The 20,403-nt window shown below is 34.3% G+C and overlaps 1 protein-coding gene across 2 annotated transcripts in view; it reads left to right on the forward strand.

Moving 5' to 3' along the window:
• The window catches only part of Polr2H (DNA-directed RNA polymerases I, II, and III subunit Rpb8), a 630,556-nt gene that overhangs the window by 390,701 nt on the left and 219,452 nt on the right, over positions 1-20,403 (forward strand). The gene's annotated exons all lie outside the window — the stretch shown is intronic.

Genomic DNA, 20,403 nt, shown 5'->3' on the forward strand with positions numbered 1-20,403 from the left:
TACAATATTGTTTTCTTCTGAAGAGACGGAACTGTATTCACGTTGGATTTCTTCTGTATCAACTGCCATATGTATTTTTTTGAAGTAGTTTGAAGAAGTTTCGTATCTCGTTTGCATCTGCTTTTTGTCTGTCCTTTTCTCTGTGAATAATATACAACTTCTGGAACATTCTTAAGATTCGGTCTTAAAATAGTCAGCTGTCTTAACATTGTGTAAAAATCGTTAATTTTAAAAAAACCTGGAATAAATCTTCTATACTTGTATGTATATATAGTATGGCTCACATTGCCCTCCCCGCTGTGTGTTGACGAACACGCGTGCCTTTGGTGCATATGATCACGGGTTCGATTCCTAGTGTGTGTTAAACGCATTACGATCATTCGAATTCCATCTTGAGCTATAGATTCACGTCTCGTATAGTCATTGCTGAAAAGGGGCTAGAAAATTCAAAAAAACAATAAAATATACTGTATATGGTTCACAGTTCTGACGATTTGTGGTGGATAAAAATACTGTAGTTAATTTATTTTACATGTTGCTTAAAAGGTATCATAACTTATTCCAATACGCTTATTTAGTTTTCTACTCTTTTTAAAAATATTTTTACGTAAATTTTCAGCTGTATCGTGCGAAAAAAGCGAAGTTTCCTGGAAGTATGCCAGTGTTTTGTGATTGGTAAATGACGTCATGGTAAGCAACTACGCAGTGTCCAACCGTTAATTCACCCGGGAAAGGTTAAGGCAACACCTGCTGCCAAACATTATCACATGTTGCCCGTGTGCCTTTTCAGCAAAAATAGATCAACGTGCTTTACTGTGTTGCTGACGAAAGTTTGGCAGTTTTACACTGCAATAGGTCGTATTGATATATTCCGTGAGACGCCATTTGATATATATATATATATATATATATATATATATATATATATATATATATATATATATATATATATATAAAATACACAAACTTTTCGAACTAATTATCATTGGTCATTTACCTGATTTTATAGCTTCGGAGTACGGATGACATTTTAATGTCAATGTTTTTTTTTTTTTTTTTTTTTTTATCATCAGAAGGACGTATTAAGAAGAAAGGGATGGAATATACAGTGTGTCCATGAAGTCTGGGTACATAGGTTATTCTAATAATTAGTTTTTGTTTTTCCAAATTTAATGTTTTGTTTTTGTTTTCCAGTTTTTACTAAAGATTGTGTTGTTCAGTAATGAAGCTGTGTTTTATGACAATAGTAAAGTAAACAGACAAAATCTTCAATAGTGATCTCAAAGCAATTCACATTGGATGAGTCCATCCAAATAGCAAGGCTGCCAAAAGGTGATGGTATGGTGTGGTTTGTGGAAAGCTCATGTGCTGGGACCTTTCTTTTTTGATGAACATGTAACGGGTGAGTCTTACCTGAACTGCTGAGAGACAAATTGATGCCTCAAATTAAGGATTTGAGTGAGGGACTTGGAGACTGGTTTCAGCAGGATGGGGCCACTGCCCATTTTACTGCAGCTGTTAGAGATTGGTTGAATGACAATATTCTTCACTGGATTGGGAGATGATATCATGTGGAGTGGTCCTCTCGTTCGCCAGACCTTTCTCCCTTTGATTTCTTTTTCTGGGATATGCTGAAAGAGAAAGTTTACTCAATGAAGATTAGAAATTTAAACCACCTGACAGAACGCATTAACAGTCAGTGTGCTAAAATCGATGGCAATTCGGACCTATTCCATCGAGTTCACCTTAATCTTGCAAATCGCATCAAATTATGCATTAAATAACACGAAAATCATGTTGAAAATACCTATGTATTATTCATTAACATTAAATTGACTAAAATATGCTTTTTCTTATGTACGCCGACTTTATGGACACATGTCATAATGTAGGAGTATTTTTTAAAAAACTTAATGGCGATAGGTACTGAGAGAATAAAACAGCAGGGTATAATTTTTGTACAGTTAATCTAATTTCTCTTTAAGTTAATTAACTGAATCTCTCATCAACTCTGTCCGCGGGGTGGCTCAGTGGTAGTGTGTTCACCTCTGGTGCATGGGGTCCTTGGTTCAATCCCAGCTCGCGCCAAGTAAACTTTGTCATAGACAGGCAATGTGTGCGTGGTTTTTTCTCGGGGTTCTCCCGTTGCTCCCACTTTCTTCATTCTACCGTTTCCCTCATTTCTCATCATCACCGTCTTCTTTAGCCTAGCCGGCATAATCGTAAGACGTAAAACTTAAAAGATTTCATGTCATCTCGTTCATCAACTCTGTCTTCACTTTATTCAAGAGATGAACATTGTTCGTAACAGCGTTACTATCCAGAACTAAGGCCTTTGAAGACTTGTTCTTTGACGGGTCACAACGATAAGTATAACTAGAGATGGGCGAGAAATGTCCATTTCCTCTAGAAAAATGTTGGCTCCCCGTCCAGAATATCATGAGCTGAAATTATCGTCGTTGGAAGTTTGTTCTCACACTTAAGGGGCCCAGTAACGCCATTTCAGACTTTGTCGGGGAAGGTTGTGGAGATGCTCCACCGATATAAGAATTTAACATTTTATTATTATTATTATTATTATTATTATTATTATTATTATTATATTAGTATACAATCGATTAAAAATTATTTACCTCTCAAACTCATGAGGAGAAATTGCCCCGTGCCGTCCCCAAAATGACGGCCCTGCCATAGCCCCTGCTCGCAGGCAAAACATCCAGTAACGCTAATGTAGAGAACATCGACAATACGCTTCGTTCCACCAAGTAATATTTTCATTTTTAAAATACCGAGTAGCTATCAGACATATTTTAGCTTTTTAAAATCATTCTTCGAGTCTATTTAAATATTTCTTTTTTTGTAAAAATTAAGTTTTGTTACGTATAATTTTAATATTTAATAATCAAAATTAACCTATACTAAATTTATGTATAATACAATAATTTTGAACAAATAGGACATTTAACTTGAACAGTGCTTATGAATATCACACATTATTTATTATTAAAGGAACCACAAATAATTTTCTTCTTTGTAAATAAGATTGTTGAGTTGTCTGTAATAATATAATCAAGTGAAAAGATTCAGTAATGCCATGTCTTCCTCCAAAAAGGAAAACTAAGTATTTTATTTACCAGTAGTGGTAGTAAAGGAGGACGACATCCTAATCGCTATATTTTTGTGAATATTCATTTATCAAGGTGCGCTATCAAAGATATTTTACAGTATTGTTCGAGTCTTTCCAAAGTAAAATAAAAATGATCCGTACGCTCCTCGGGTATGTCATGTACGTTGAAGAAAGCGAATAATATTGTTGGCACTGCTGCAAGATAACGAGTCTGCACACTAGTAATGTGTTTAAAAAATTCAAACTCAATTAAAACATTTGTCTTTGGCATATGTAAAGTAGCAAGTACTCATTCAGAAACTGCAGTTACGTGAAATCATTCAAAAGTTGAGATTTGTGATTTTGGCATAATGATGACTGTATGTGCAAGGAAACATGATTGAAGAGTTGATGGAATAAAACTGGAAGGAAATTGGAGCCCCCGAGAACACTCTTAGACAATATTGTCCACTAGAACCTTTCGTGTTCTGAAATTTAACAAGTATCGCTCACAGCATCAAAGATAGCTAGCTAAATACCTGCCTGGCACATTATCATTAGCTTGATTGACATTTACTTGGAAGACGTGTAGAAGAATTATAGGAATTTTATAGCTTAAAATGACAATGCTAACATTTTTTTCTTCTTTTTATGGAATAACCTGGTATAAAACAATAGTTGAGTATTTCAGTGGTGAATCTTACTTGGAATGCGTTCAAAAGATACCTCTAGAATAGCAGTTTATGTATCACACACTGAACATTTTGCAGTTGTAAATGTATTTCGTATAATTTCTTGTTCTGTTGCCTTAAAATAGAAGTAATCTTATGTGTAGAATAACATGATTTTCACACCGACCTCTTGGCGACCCACGATATTAATGGCATCATAGTATCACAATAAATCTGGCAACAGCGCCAAAATACAATTAGGTTTAATGGTGAAGCTTAGCTTTCCAAGGTCTTGGAGAATTTGTGCTGTTAGCGAAACCTTTGTATTTAATTCGCTTTGCAACATAAGACTAGTCAGAATCGCACTGATTGTTTGAATGTAATTATTGTTTCTGTATGACGATGTAGCTGTTGAGGCTCGGATGGAAATTAATGTGAATAGGAAGAGCATTATTTTCCTATTCCGCTAAACATCGTCTCGGATGTTAATGTTTTTTGTGCGGGTGTAGTAAGTATTGATATTGACAGTATATGAAAGTTGCTGACTGCAAATCCTGTATTTCCATTGTTCATCGGCAAAACATCCTTGACATTTTTGTTCCTTCAAATGGTATAGAGATTCGTGAAGTATGGTTAATTAGTCATATGATGTCACGTCTGGAAGACAAAAAAGGTATAATAAAGGCGCTTCGTCCTTTTTGGTTTCAGGAATTTTTCCCGATTCCAAACATTCATGGAATTAGGAATGACATACCCCTCCTCCCCGACTGAATTAGAATATATTGCGATCTATATCTTCCTAAGTATCGATTATTATGTGCTGTGATTGTACGATTTTAACTCTTGAAAGTTAAGTACTGTCTTAATCTTCCTTTACGTATTTATGTCCTTTCTTTTATATGGGAACTTAGTTTCCTGGTGAAATAAATTATCTAAAATGTTCTGACTTCGCTAATTACTTCTACATAGTATGAGTATGCCATGATTTTGTAAAGACAAATTTTGTTTGTAAATTGAATATTATCAGTAGGTTAACATGTCTTTTATAAATATCAGGTTTATATATAAAACTAATTTTCAGATTAAGTACTTTAAAATAATTATTTATAGAAACTGTCATTTTAACTAGAGGAGGAAAATTACTTCTCGTATAAATCAATCTACCAAAAATCATAATGTTCGTGTTCATAACAGAAATTCTCTTTTTTCGTGATAGTTCTTCATACATTTGTCAGCTTGTCAGGAAATGTTCTCCAACATGCCAAAGTTTAAGAAATCTCTGTAGATTGTTTTTTTGTTCACAACTTTCATAATATTTTAGCTAACTGGAACATAGCGTAATCTGGCAGAGCACTTGCCACAAATTTAGAAGCCTTCATGCATGTCAATCCATTGCTCATTTCGTCGTTTGGCGTTTTTTTCTTCTTTTTTTCCTTCTCTTTCCTGTTTATTATATCTTCTGTTACATAATTCCCTGTCCAGCGTCTTTGTTCTTTTTATTTCTATCTTTACTATCGCTTTTCTCTATCCAGTTTTCGCTAAACAGCTAGAGTTATTCGTCCCACCCAGCTAAGCTTCCCCATTCTTCATACCACCATTTCAAAAGCCTCTAGATCTGAATTTTCTTCATAAATTTAATAATGCTCTGGTCCCTATTAGAGTATAATAATCATCACATTTTTGTAACTTTTGATTCAGTGGTTTACAAAATACGTTCTTCGTAAAAGAGCGTTTCACCAGTCCCATCTTAGCTTTTATATTCCATTCACATTTCTGAACTTCACTACTATTATTCCCTGCTCTAATTACCAGGTTTAGTCTTTAGTACTTTTCTTCCCGAATTGTACGAGTATATGGTGTTCTCTCATTTTCTGACATCCAGAAAGTACAGCGAACGAAGTTATGCAACGTAGTTTGACCATCCGCTTTAGAAAGTAATGCTTGACTGACACAGGTGGTCAGATTATACAGTAATTAACAGTAACTAAAGAATAGTGAATAAGTTTTCACACTGGCTGTGGTAGACCCCTAACCTCTGATGTGTGGGGTCCCTTATTCGATCCCTGACCAAGTAAATTTGTGGTGAATAATGTGCTCGTTGGTTTTCTCAGGGTACTCCAGTTTTCTTCCATTTTCTCATTCCATCAATTCTTCAATCATTATTCACTTGCCTTAATCATCGTCTCCCTTAGCCTAAAGGGTATAATCGTGGAACGTTAAGCAGAAATATTTCATTTCATTTTGTTTCTTCGTCACATTACTGTGAATAGACTTCAACTATTGTTATCCTTTTCTTGTTTTACTTCTTGTAAAATAGTGCGTTTGTCTCTTCCCGTCCGTCAGTCGTAGTAATAATCTCATAGAATACTGATCTGTATCTGACTGACAGATATGTTTTTTTTTTATATCTGTTAATGAATTGGGGATGTTTTCACGATATAAGAAAGCGTGGCTTGAACTTGTCTAAATAATAATAATAATAATAATAATAATAATAATAATAATAATAATAATAATAATAATAATAATAATAATAATAAATACTAGTGTCATATCAGTGAATTTCGAAATGGTACAGATAGAAGAGAAGACCTAATTGCCATGTACCCATAGTAGACCTATGGATTCAAGAATCATTGTTCTCGATTATTATTATTTTATTTATGTATTTATTTATTTTAAATCTCAGTTACAACTGCAAAAGTTCCACAATACAGATTTGTACACGTTACTTTAGCTGCAGTAATAGTATTCTTAATACATCAATTTCTCCATTCATTAAGGTAATACCCACAACATACATGACTTCAACTTCATATACAGCAACGACCGACATAAAACATCTCAACATTCTGAGCAACATATGCAATCGTGTTAACCGTTTCTTTTCTTTTACTGCGGCATATGTTAAAATACCAAAATGCTTTCCGTGAATACCCATCTTTTGCCAAATACACAAATTATTATTCCAACATAGGATTGACATTTCAATTTAAAACTTTATGGCGAAGAACAAAACAACATAAAAGAGGCTATATTTTTACGCAATCTACTATTAAATTCAAGAAATACGTAGTTGTTGATAGCTCTCCTTCCATTCAGCAAGTGTCACTAGAGAATGTATTATTAACATATGTGACAACTGTTACTGTACACAGAACACTTCCATTGTTAAAACTTTGAAAAGAAAGCTACTACTACTAAAGTTAACTACTTTAGCTTATGAATTCTGCATAATATATAGTACTACTTTAGTTTATAAACTCTGCGTAATATATAGATTGCAGTTTTGCTTGTGAAGTATTGTGGTTATAGGAATAACTCCATTGTTTGCTTCATGTAAGACCTTGAGATGTACGTATTTATTTATATATATTATGAGTTTCAATTATTAAGTTTGCAGATTGCTACTAATTCCGGTAAATTACAGTGCGATCAATTAATGGGGCTCGAAGTCTCATGGTGATGATTGAATAATGTAAGAGCTAATCCAAATTGCATTCCTGTTATATTTCTCAGTAATAATTGACATAGACTAGCAATCTATCATCTTAGATGCTAATACTGGTACTATTTAGGCTGAGCATTCATATTCATTCAGCTTCTCAATAATTTATGTTGAATTAATCTTTGCTAATGAGAGGGAGGAAATTGAAACCAGGTTAATCGTGGAAACCTTGTGCTGCTACTCTAATCAAAATACCTTGTCATTAATAGCTACGAAGAAGTCGTTTTAAATAGATTTTTTTTCGTGAGTTGTATGATGTGGACAACAAGGATTGAAGACAGGTTTGAAGTGAGTTAAAAGGAGTGCTAATCACTAGTAGATGTCGCCAACACCTTCCCTTATCTTTCCACTGTATTTTGGTAGGGAGGAACAATATTTGCAAGAATTCAGTTAAAATTTTTGAAACTTTGTCCCAAAATAAATTAAATCAATAGTAATAATCAGGGAATAATCAGTGCAGTTTTTTGATATCATCATCCTTTCATTGTTGACACATTCATTATTGGAAACATGTTTCTGAGAATAAAATTAAATGCTCTCAACAATGAACAAAAGAAAACAATTAGGAAGTGTACGAATTATTCTCTTATTTATTCAGCTTTGGACATTTGGACAATTTGGACAAAGTTTGAAAATTCTTCTCAAGAATTTGGTTGAATTATTTTTGGATAGTGTAACTCCTTACACAATACATTGGAAAGATAGGGAAAATGTGCTGCCCTCTATTGACGATAGTTTGATCTTTACACATCTTAAGATGTTCGAAACTGTTTTGAAGCAAATATATTTAAAAAAAAATGAGACTAATAACAGTCGAACAAAAAATATTTAATCTTATTTCTAATATATATATATATATATATATATATATATATATATATATATATATATATATATATATATATATATATATATATATATATATATAATATACAATTATTAAGTATTCTGCCTTTTGCCAGGCCCTGGGACTCGATTTTCAGCTTCCTCCTTTAACTCCCAGTATTTTCTTCTATTTTTTCAAATCATCGGTCACTTGTGTTCTCCTTCCTGTTCCTCACTTTTCTATGGCGGTATGAAGAAGACAATTTCTTCGCAAGATGTGTCCAATGCAGTTGGCCTTTGTATGAAGGATGGTGGCTAGAAGCATCATCTTCTCTCCTATCCGTTTTAAAATATCTTCGTTTGTTACTCTTTCCGAGACCATTTTATCTTCACCATCTTCCTCCAAAACCACATTTCGAAGCTCTCTAAATATTTCTTCTCTACCTTTCTTAATGTCTCTGAACCTTACAGTCCAACACTCCACATATATAGCACTTAACCAATTTCTTCCTTAGTCCAATATTAAGGCTTTTAGTGAAGAGTGACCTTGTCTTGTTGAGTGCTTCTGTGGCTTTGGCAGTTCTTGACCTGACCTCTTTGGTGCAGTATGCGTCTTTCGTCAAAATACTTTCCAGATATTTGTAATGATTGACCTCTTCAAGTACGGTTTGTTCTATTCTGATCAGTAAGGGCACATTTCCACGGGATATTCTCATGATACATACAGAGTGGCCCAAAAGTAGGTTACAGTGCCGTACTGATCTGCTCATGTATATCATATTATTTCTTACTGTTATCACGTAGCTTCTTTATTATTTGTTCTTAATGTCATTTTACTTATACCTTAAGCCCGGAACAGCCGAAGCAAATAAATCCATAAGCTAGAATGTTATACTTGATCAATGCAGGGTTTATACCCACTTTTGGACCATCCTGTATAATACGTTTGAATTTATTGCCTTTGACAGCAGTCTAAACAGAATGCAACTATTATATGACTAATAGTTAAAACACAACTGTACATAATCGGTTTGCAGTGGACAGCATAGCATCCCCTTGGGTTTTATTGTGATTCTTCTATTTCCTCCTATTATCTTATTCCATCAGTTCTTTCATACTCATTCTCTTTCATTATCATCTGTTCCCACTAGGCATAACGGTTGGACGAAAAATAAAAATATTTGTATTGCTATTGTCTTACTTTGCACAAGTATCCGAAATTTCAGGTTACACATCTGGGAAAAGTTTCGTTTGGATTGACAGTTTTAACATGGGGCTTGTGATTATGGATTGGTTAAATATTCACCTCCAACTGTATCCAATCAGCAACTTGTAATTGTCATTCAGGTTTCATAACCTGTCGACTACACAATTTATTTAACACACACACACACACACACATATATATATATATATATATATTTATTTATTTATTTATTTATTTATTTATTTATTTATTTATTTATTTATTTATTTATTAGATAGATTAATTGATTAATTATTTAAAAAATGAGCGACTAGTAACTAACAATAGTAGTTGAAGTAATTTCCAGATGTGAGATCAATCACAAAAATTATAAATCTTTCAAGGTGAAGTTACCTTACAGTTTAGTTCGAGATTCTCTATTTAGTTAGCTTACTATATGACTGCTAGTTTTGCATAAGGTGTAGCCTCAGTGGTAGTTATTTTTGATCTTGAGCACCAGACATTTCTTCATTTGATTTCCACTTGAATAATAATTGAAATTGCCTTTTTTAATAGTATAAAGTGACGAATGATATGAACAATATAATCTCATCTGCGACTTCAAAGTAGGTGAAATTTATAGTTCCTAGATTTTTCAGAGAGAAAAAGATTAACGATTTTCAGGAAGAAAAATGGAACCTATGTGATACTGAGAATTTACATATAACATACATACATAGTTTCACATAGTAACGCAGAATAGTTTTGATCGGAAACTGGGGAAGTTCCATTAAAAACAATTGCTACACGTAAAGCATACAAGATATGTTACAATTCCTGGTAGAAGTTCATGTCGCTCGGATTCCACATTAAGCAGTAGCTCCTAGCCTTATATAGTCTCAGTGCTGAAAGAGACCCTACACAAATCCAGCCAACCAAGTATACTACACAAATCTTTGTTGCCTTGTTTTAACTATATTTTAATGAAGATTGCATCTCGTAACAGTCTTGCATCCCTTCGCAAGCATTTCTTCTTTTATTAGTTCACCGTAGCTTCTGTTCCTGACCTTAACATATCACGAACGATCAAAACCGCGAGATGATACAGTGTTGACAGATAACAGCTGTGATGCTGAAACTAAATTATTTGTATTCATAAGCTTCAGGTGCTTGCTAGATAGGTAAAAACCAACCTGTTGTATTTTTTCTTTGAATACTAAGTCAAATCATTGATTTGCGTTGTGCGAGAAATCAGTACGTCTAATTTGAAAAAGAAAAAAAATTGGTATAAAAACATTTTTAAAATTTCCAGTACTCTCAATTTCATTAAAAACAATCATTTTACGGGGATGATAAAAACGTATTACGTAAAACGTGCCAGAAAGGCGGAAATCTTACGGAAAAATGAACTGAAGATACAGCAACGTTAGTGACAATGTCAGAAATATAATTATATAAATGATGTATGTTAGGTGACCCCTAGAACATTGACGTTGGGTGGGTTGCGGTGTTTGTAGGGTAACCGCGAAAATATCAGTTTTGTAACATTCATTTTGGGGTCTTCTGATGTAGAATGCAGCTCCCTGGAACATAGAATGTACTATAATTAGTATTTCCTGTACTGCAGGCCAGTATGCTTTCCAGATTTCAGTATTGTGTTCCATTTTACACGTATCTAGAGAAATATGAAATGGCGCAAATTTTTGCCGCCGATCACTTTTATGTCTAATTTGAAAATTAATGCAATACGAGTATATGCAACGTAATAAATATCTCCGTAGGATCTACTAGTACGTCAGTCGTGTATGTATAGAATATATTTAATGACGCCTTGCCTCGCTTAGACAAAAGCTCTGAGATATATATATAGACCTTGTTACAAGAATGAATTGAATGACTAAAGCAAGTTCTCAGATTCTTACTTGTCAGTCAGTTCACCTTTTAACCATTCAGTGCCAGGCCATGTCCGGCGCCGCTGAGTGGAATTGAGCTAAGACTTGAAGAGGTGCTATATTACAGACATTTATCAAGCTTTACGTAACGTATGCGTTTTATAAAGTAGGTGGCTTTCCAGTTGAAACTTTTCATTGTGTATTAAAATTTCTGTTGTTGCTTTGAATTCAGCTCCTCTTTCTTTCTTTTCCTTTTTTTTCTTTTTAGTAATATCTAATGATGAAGAATGAATGTTACAAGACCTGCGACGTATTATTCTTATGTGGGATTGGTTTCCTAGATTGAAATAACTTGATCCAGTTCTTCTGAAAAGTGTATGTTCGGAACTTTTCTGTTCCGCTTTATATTTATACAGATGAGTTTTATATATATACAGTATAGTATAAGTAACAAATTTTGTTAACATTTTAGTCACAAGCTTGTGGTTCAAATGTATGGTGTACAAGCTTATGCTGGAAAATGTGTATACACACGTCCCAGCATAAGATGTCTTCAGTAATTTCTGGACCGGTAATATAATTTGAGTATAAAAAATAAAAAAACTGGTCAACACCCTTCGGGAGTCGAGGGCTTATCAGTAGGCTTGGACCAAGGCTCGCTACTTCTTTCTTTCAAGTAGTTCCCCAAATGTCCTCACGACGCCGCAGTACCACAATCATCTGGTGAATAAGAATGGTCACTCATCTTTCCTCTGATCAGACCCGGCACTGCTTGACTTTGCTGATCGTATCTGAAGTGTGGTATTCTAGTGCGGCTACGCCGTTGACATGGCTGTTTAGTGCCCATAGTGGTGGTGCCCTGTGCAGATTTCCAAAGTTCGGGAAAAGGGTGAAGAAAAGGAATGGAGAAGAAAGAAAGCGGGTTGAGACATGTAAGCCAGGTACCGTCTCGGTATTTCCCTGGTGCGAATGAGGAAGATCAAGAAAAACCTCACTCAGGATGGATGCACTGAAGAAGCTCGACCTAGTGCCTCCACCGGTAATCGAACCCGGGATCGATCGCACCGTAGAGGGAGCGGGTAGTATGGACTTCTCTCCGACTATACTCCTCAGATCAGAACCATATGAGGAATGACAGTGGAAGTATGTTTATTTGATAGTCAGGAAAGGAAGTTCATTCGTTACATAATATAATTTAAATATGAGGGTTCCCAGAAGAAACTGAACTTTTGTTCTTTATTTTTTCTTTATTTTTATTTTTATTTATTATTTATGTATTTATTTTTTTTTTTACAAAACTTCTTTCAGCTTCTTTCAAAATACTCTGCATTAGATGCGATGCACTACTCCAGTCTTCTTTCCCACTGTTTGAAGCACCTATGAAACTCTTCAACTTCGATATCGTCCAATGCCTTCTCTGAAGCTCTTTTTAGAGCCTTCACATCATCAAAACGTTTCTCTTTTAGATTCTTAAAACTAGAATAATTGAGAAAATCAACACTGCGATCAAACGTTAACCACCTACACAGGCGACAACAAGCCTCTTGGGTCAACTGATTTGAAAGGTCTCTAGGGGGAGAACTCTACTACGCCTAGGAAGGACGCGAGCTTATAGTCCGTTTTCTTTTGGGTCCCCCTCGTACATGAAGATTAGTTTTTTTTTTTTTTTTTAATCGAAAGTGCTGATAATATACATTTATATTAATTCTTCAAACTTAAAAAACTGGTAGGAAATGTGCTCTTAAACATTGATTTAGACCAGTCATTTTGAAACGACGTCCCACGACGAAACCTCTGGTGTGCTGATAGAAAATAGCATACAATAAAAAACAATGATCTTGTATTATCATTTTCTGAATATTGCGTCAGCTGTAATTATTTTCTAATATTTATTTGCATATTTTTTGTGTACGATATTGTTTCTTTATGATAGAAAAAATATAAAGTAACTTGGCATTAACTATGCAAATACTACGGCATATCTCTATAAAAACGAAAATGACTATGTTCATGACTTAATAACTTTTGAACCATCCGACCGATCTCGATCAAATTTTCAACATAGATGAGGTTTGGGCCTGGGGTGTTTTTTATCACTTCATTTTGACGGTACAACTTAGGAGAGGGGTATATATATATATATATATATATATATATATATATATATATATATATATATATATATATATATATATATATATATATATATATATATATATATGACCAATATTAGTGTCAAATCCATAGTTTTCGGGATCGCTGAGATTAACATGACACTTCCGATGCCTTTTCAATCCAAATTCAACCCCGCAACGTGGGGGAGGGGAGCTATATAAAAATGATCGAAAATGACCGATACCAGAGAACGTTTCAGTAATAGTAAAAAGTGACTGACTAACGGAACATATTTCTAATATTTATTTTAACCCAACGAAGGGTAATTGACGCTATTGTGTATAGTGTGTATTTTAAATAATTGCACAGTTAGTGTGAAAAAACTGGGAGTGATTGCAAAACTAACACAAAAAACAATGTATGTTCTTAAATGCGGAAAGAGCATTTGCTGTGAGCTTCTGTAATAATAATACTAATAATAGAAAAAACTGTACGTTAAGAACTGTGTAAACTGTTTATGGATGCCACTAAAATCTTAATAAATATTTATCCTTTGTGATTATTTTCGTTTTTTGAATAGATCAAGATAAGCGTCGGTATCTTCTCATCTTGCAGCGAAGGTGGTTTCACGTAGCGAAAATCCACGGAAGGTAAACGTCTCACCAAACAAAGGAGGTTTTTTTTTGCAAGTCATCTCTCAGAGCTTGCGAAAACCTGTTGTATAAAAGATAATTTCTAAACTAGTTGAAGTGTTTTTTCTACCGTACTAAACCAACTAGACACGTAAATATTTCCCCCCCCCCCTTGAAGTATTCGGGCATGTATCTTAGATTCGCATGCAAGAAACACTCAGAGAAGTAATTTGTATTAGAGTCGATAGAAAATCTTTTAATGTAGAACCCGGTAGGATACCTGAAAGGAAATGTCACAGAGGGCTAAACGAAATGACACCGTAAGGTAGAAATGTACACTTGTTTTATTATTATTTTCAAGGCCTGTTTTATTACGTTTATCAAGGTTATCAGGTCTTTTTCTTCTTAATCAAAGCAAAACTTCATGCAGTTTTTCATATATAATTTCGGAAGTAGAGAAATTAAGGAAACTGAAGTTAATACTTTCCATCTTACGGGAACCGAAATGCTTCACAGCAAAAACAAAAGCTTGCCTTTGATTTTATTCTGTGCCAAGCCAACTCACTTATGATTGTAGTTATCTACGTGAAAATTTAGATTTATACTGTTAGTATTCCACTACCTTTTTTTTTTTTTTTTTTTTTTTTAATGAAATGAAATCTTTAAATTTAACGTTCCACGGTTATGCCAAAGGAGACGGTGATAATGAGAAATGAGTGAAATGGTGGAATGAAGAAAGTGAGAGGAAACGGGAGAACCCCGAGAAAACCCACGAGCACGGTTTTTGTTCACAAAGTCCACACAGCGCGAGCTGGTATCGAACCAGGGACCCCAAGCACCGGAGTTGAACCCTCTACTACTGAGCCACTGCGCTTCCACCTTGTTTTTACCCACCCTTAATAATCTAAATTTATTAAAAGGCGTTATTTTACCGAAATGTGTTGTTACAAAATCAAACTCTCACGTCAAGTTTGACCTTGTAACTTGTTAATATCTGACTCAGTGTTTCGATTGTTAATTGCTTATATATTCAGTAACTAAGTTGTTTACGAGTATTAAATTTGATTGCATTGCCTGGTTTATATACATATAAATAACAATGCCATTGGAGTATATGTGTTTGTATATTTGTTTGATAAGTACGTTTTGACTCATATAAGCTGTGAAACTAAGATCTGTGATAATTTACTTCCAGTTCAACATTCCATGCTTTTTTTTTTTTTTTTCATCATCGGTTATGGCCACTTAGTGCATAGTGAAGATCATTCGCTGCTTTTGGCTGATCTCGCTTCTCTCCGTAGCTGACGAGTAAAGTCGAATTTCTTACTTGATCACATAAATTAGTGCCAGGTCTGGTATTATTTTAAAATAAATATTGTTAGCCATTTGTCGATTTTTCTGAAACTGGTTGACGTATCGAAACAGTTACTGAATAGGCTGTCAGTTACTTTTTCATGCCTTTTTTTTTATTATTATTATTATTTAACATGGATTTCGACATCTGTATAGTATTTTCACCAACATTCACCGACAGTTCTAAGCAACATTTTATAATATTTCAAAGACATTTCCACAAAGTAATCATATTAGGATTTAAAATAGCAGGCATTGGTAATTGAATACTTAATAGATGTTAATTTTAACGATGTTTGATAAGCCACTGAAGTTTTTATTGAAATATAGTGTAATGTTTGCAGGTGAGTAAGGGAAACTTGATTATTATATAAAATATCGAAATCGCTGTGAAACTTCATTCTTTCTATTTTTCATGTTATTTATTACGAATGAGATCTGCAGTACTGCTGTTAGTTTCTTCTATTCATCTGTGCCACTACTGCTGTATATTATTTTACTCTATTATGAACAAATTTTAAGAAAATTGACTTTGTGGTTTCCTAAAAAAAAAAAAAAATCATGATTATATATGTGTCTGCTGCGTAATCGTAATGTTCTGTAAAAAATTTAAGCTTTTGTACATTACTTTTTGAAAACCTTACACTGTTGGCAAACAGCTGAATATTTTACACTTTCATCAAATTTTCCCTACAAAGTGTTATTCAAAGTTTTTTCAACATTGAAACGTTTAGACCATTCTGTACTCTACAATTTTTACGCAGTACACACACAAACAAGAGCATATTCTTTTGAGTATACGTACGGTAAAAATAAAAACCTAAATACTTGAAGGATTATTTTCGGTATTTAAATTTTGTGTTTGTCATTTAAAGTATAAAAACTTTGCTGTGAATACTGTACGAAGATAAATTGTATAAGATAAAAATGTTTATGAAGTGTGCTGTTGTAACATATATGGGCAGTAAATATTCACGAGTTGAGACTATTCTGTGTGGAAGAGAAATAAATTCGAAAATGTGTAACAGTTGCTGTTATGTGTTGGAGTTACTAGATGAGTTTGTGGGCGATAATTAATATAGATTCATGAAGTTTGTCTGAAAATTTGATCATTTAGGGAAGAGGATCTGTAGGTAGCTGGTAGAGGAATAAATATTGAAAGCAATTTAGAGATTTATAGCAGAATTATTGTAGGCTACACTGCAACAGGATTATACTAAGACAGGATTGGGTATTAGCTTCGCGTAAGTGTAACACGGGACGAGATTTCAAACTTCAACTAAGATAATTTGAAAGAAAATAAATAATTAAAGCAATTTTTTAAAAAACTCGTACTACAGTAAATTTTCTTACATTACGATTCAAGGACCTGTTTTAATTCACTTAGTGTCGAAAGACCTGTATACAGTGGCGTAGGGAAGGGGGGCCCAGAGGGGCCGTTCCCCTCAAAGAGGTCCGACGATGTACTTTGGTATTTTGATGATTGTAGTTTTTTTATATATATATATTTTTGTTTATATATTTTTTGTTTGTAATTTTTCTATATGTACCTATAACAGCACTTGACCCCCCCCCAAACACACATCCTGGCTACGCTACTGCCTGTATAAGGTACTTACGAAGTATTCTTATGAATATACTACACAACGAGCACTGTCAGCTCTCATTGATGATCCTTAAAGTGGGTATGCAACTATACATGGAACAAGCCATAATGGGTTGCAGAGATAGGAATCGTAATACTCCTTTTAAATACAAAACTTATGTAAAATATGGGCCTGTACAATAAGGCGGATCCCAATTATCTGAACTTAACGTAGTTCTATAGAGAATTATTCCAGGTCTGTTACAACAAAGGCAAGAAGTTTGCTATGTGGGCACGTTTTTGGAGCCATAGTAGAGATATATCAACGAGTAATCATACTATATTTTAGTGGATATGATTGTTATTAAAGTTCTCATTAGGTTTATATAGCTACTAAACTAGATCATGTATATAAAGATCAATTACGAATAATATAGACTCGTTTGATATTCGTTAAGTGTAAGACAGAAACCTTATTCGCTGTATTTATTGTACGTACGTGCTTATTCTCAAAAGAACATGCCTTCACCAAATAATTCCTTGATTCGTAGATTGAATGAATAGTTTTACAGTCGTAGGTATGGTAGGCTAATCAATAAAAACAATTGATCCGAGTAAATAATGCAGAGTTTGAAAACCGCATTGTGTATCTATTGACTGTATATACACAACAAACGACTTGACATACGAGCAACACGCGTACCATATGGGAGTTTGTTGCTTTTGTGTACGTTGTTGGTTATCTGCAAGCAGCACCCTTCTCCCTTCAGCTCCCTGCTCCGCGTGATCCACGTCATTGATTGCTTGTGACGCAGTGTTTCAGGGCCAAGGTCATTGCCAAGGTTAGGAGGCCTCTCCAGCTTTAGCCTTTGCGCAAATACCTCCTGGCAGTGTTGCAGACCGCTACGGTTTTCTGGCTAAATATAGCTTGTTGGTAGGGCATTGCGCAATGTACGGAGTTACCGTTCGATTTTTCATGAAGTCCGTGCTGTGTGTAGGTGCCATCTTTACTCCCATGATTCAGTCGTCCACGTTGGCAACTGCATCTTTGCATAAGATGTAACAGATCGGGATTTTTTTTCAGTATAGGAGATTCGTTATCCAATCAAGTGATCAGCATGAAAAGTGTATCCATGAAAAAGTGAACATGTTCACGTAAGTGAGACGTTAGTGCTTGTAGTGTTTGCATCGATAGTGATGTAAGAAAAAATGTTCCATAACTTTTTACAAAACATAAAGCAAACAAACAAAGAAAAAGAAAAAAGATTGTTTAGTTGTGAAGCTAACGATATTAAACTCGCTGTGGCGTGCAGTCAGTCATGTTTTATATATTCGGAATATGCACAAGATACTCTTGCGTGCAGTCAGTCATGTTTTATATATTCGGAATATCCACTTCCTATTGAGGGGGGGGGGGAAGTTACCTACACCCTCAAATGGCAAATTTTGATGCATGAAATTGTTAGAAATTCAGATAGGCGAAAAATCTGATAAGTCTTCGCTTACAATTTTATCGCTGTATACAGGATATATTTTCATTTTTAACTGATAGCTGGCCTATGTTGTAATTTTATATATGCGTATATTTTGTGTATATATACCGTTCTTCGAACCAATGTAATTTTGTACATACAGTTTTTGTATTACGTACCAATATTCAGTGTATACACGAAAGATACGAAGGGATTTTCAACGAACTTAAAAAGTTCGTTACTGAATTCTCATTGTCTGTGTGTTTGTATGTTTGTGTGTGTGTGTGTGTGTTTCTTGGCCAAACCAGTGGCCAGTTCGACACTGGCCAGTGTACTATCGGTACCAAAATGCTTACCATCCTCTTAGTTATTAACACCAATATCATTTCTGTATGACTTATCGTTCTCGAGATATTGACCAAAAAATAGTTCCGATTTTAGGAGATGTAAGGGGCCATATCTCGGGATCCGTAAGTCATAGAGAGATGATATTTTGCGAATTTTTGTGAGAAAAAGATGTCGATAACAAGATTTACCTTAATATGCAGGAACAATCACATTTATCCTTCCCATTCCATCTCTCCATTCTTTTTAAGTTCGTTCTGGCAACTCGTAGAGCATTCTCAACTGTTTAGTTTCGAATTTAATAGTACCGAATGCTCGCGATGTACTTATCACACATTCCCCAATTTAAAATTTGCCGAATGATTACCTTAAGCCGCCTCAAGTATTGTATTTGAATTGCGTTATTCTCTATATTTCGAATATTGTAGTTAACGAAAGTATTAATATATATATATATATATATATATATATCTCGAGGGTTTGTGTATTATGTAAATCTGGCGATGCTGGAATAGATCTTCCAAGAAAGTGGGCAGACTCTAGTACAATCTCAGGAAGAATTGTCTCGCAGTGTTCTTGCTGATCACCATTTATCTTTATTTGATTACAGGACAGAAGAATGGACTATATATAAGTAAATATTGTTCATTAACGGAGATGAGTAAATTAGGAATGGATTCACATGATACTAACGCGGTTGACATAATTCTGTTTTCAATCTTTAACATCCCATGATTATGCCCTGATTAACGAAAATGAATAAGAAAAAAATTGGTGGAATGGTGAAATTCAGAGAAAACCACGAACACCGTTGAACACCTCAAACTCACATGCTTTGAGATTGAACGAGCACAGCAGAGGTGAGTGCTTTATCACTGAGCCACCGTGTCCCTTCTTCCCCATCGATTCTAATTAGTTTCCTTCCATTGGCGTAAGTCAAATGCCAACAATGCAGTTTCCTTCTACAGACTGATCTTTAAAACATAAGGGATGAATCTATAAAATGTGCACGCTTAAAAAAATAAATAAAAAATAAAATCAATACAGTGTTGTATCTGGAAGTTCGATGCATTTGATCTGATCCCTCTTCAGTAAAAGTGTAAGTTTTCGTCATTCAAAACATAGTCAAAAACTGCATAGTGTTAATGGATATATTGAGAAAACTAAAATAGAGTACTTTCTTCTTCGATATTTCTGCTTAGTGTTAGCTATATTTAGTTCTGCACGAGTTTCTAATTTGACTCCTGTCCATTAGCTATTGTGATTTTATATTTAGCTAAACTGAGAATCACAGTGTACTGATATTTTTACTTACACTGATCCATTTTTCAAGTCTCTTTCTTGTCTGTCGTGTTAAATGCATCTTAGGAGTCCTGTTAACTTAACCTTAGGAGCCTAAGATTGTTTTTTCATAGCATTATTTTGATGCTCCACATTTATCGATTTCCTTATCCTCTCTCTGAAAAGCCGGAAGAATGAGTTACAAAGACCGTGGCTACTCAACATTATAATCTTCCCTGATTTTTCTCCTTAGTGAACCATCGTTTCACTTATTTAAATCAATTTGTATTGTCAGTTTTTTAAAAATGAAATCTTTAAGTTTTACGTCCCATGATTATGCCGCTGAACGAAAGGAGACAGTGATGATGAGAAATGAAGGAAATGGTGGAATAAAGAAACGGGGTGGAAGCGGGAGAACAACAAGAAAACCTG

Source organism: Thermobia domestica, chromosome 11 (genome assembly GCF_964235325.1).
Source record: "Thermobia domestica chromosome 11, izTheDome1.hap1.1, whole genome shotgun sequence".
NCBI classification, from domain to species: domain Eukaryota; kingdom Metazoa; phylum Arthropoda; class Insecta; order Zygentoma; family Lepismatidae; genus Thermobia; species Thermobia domestica.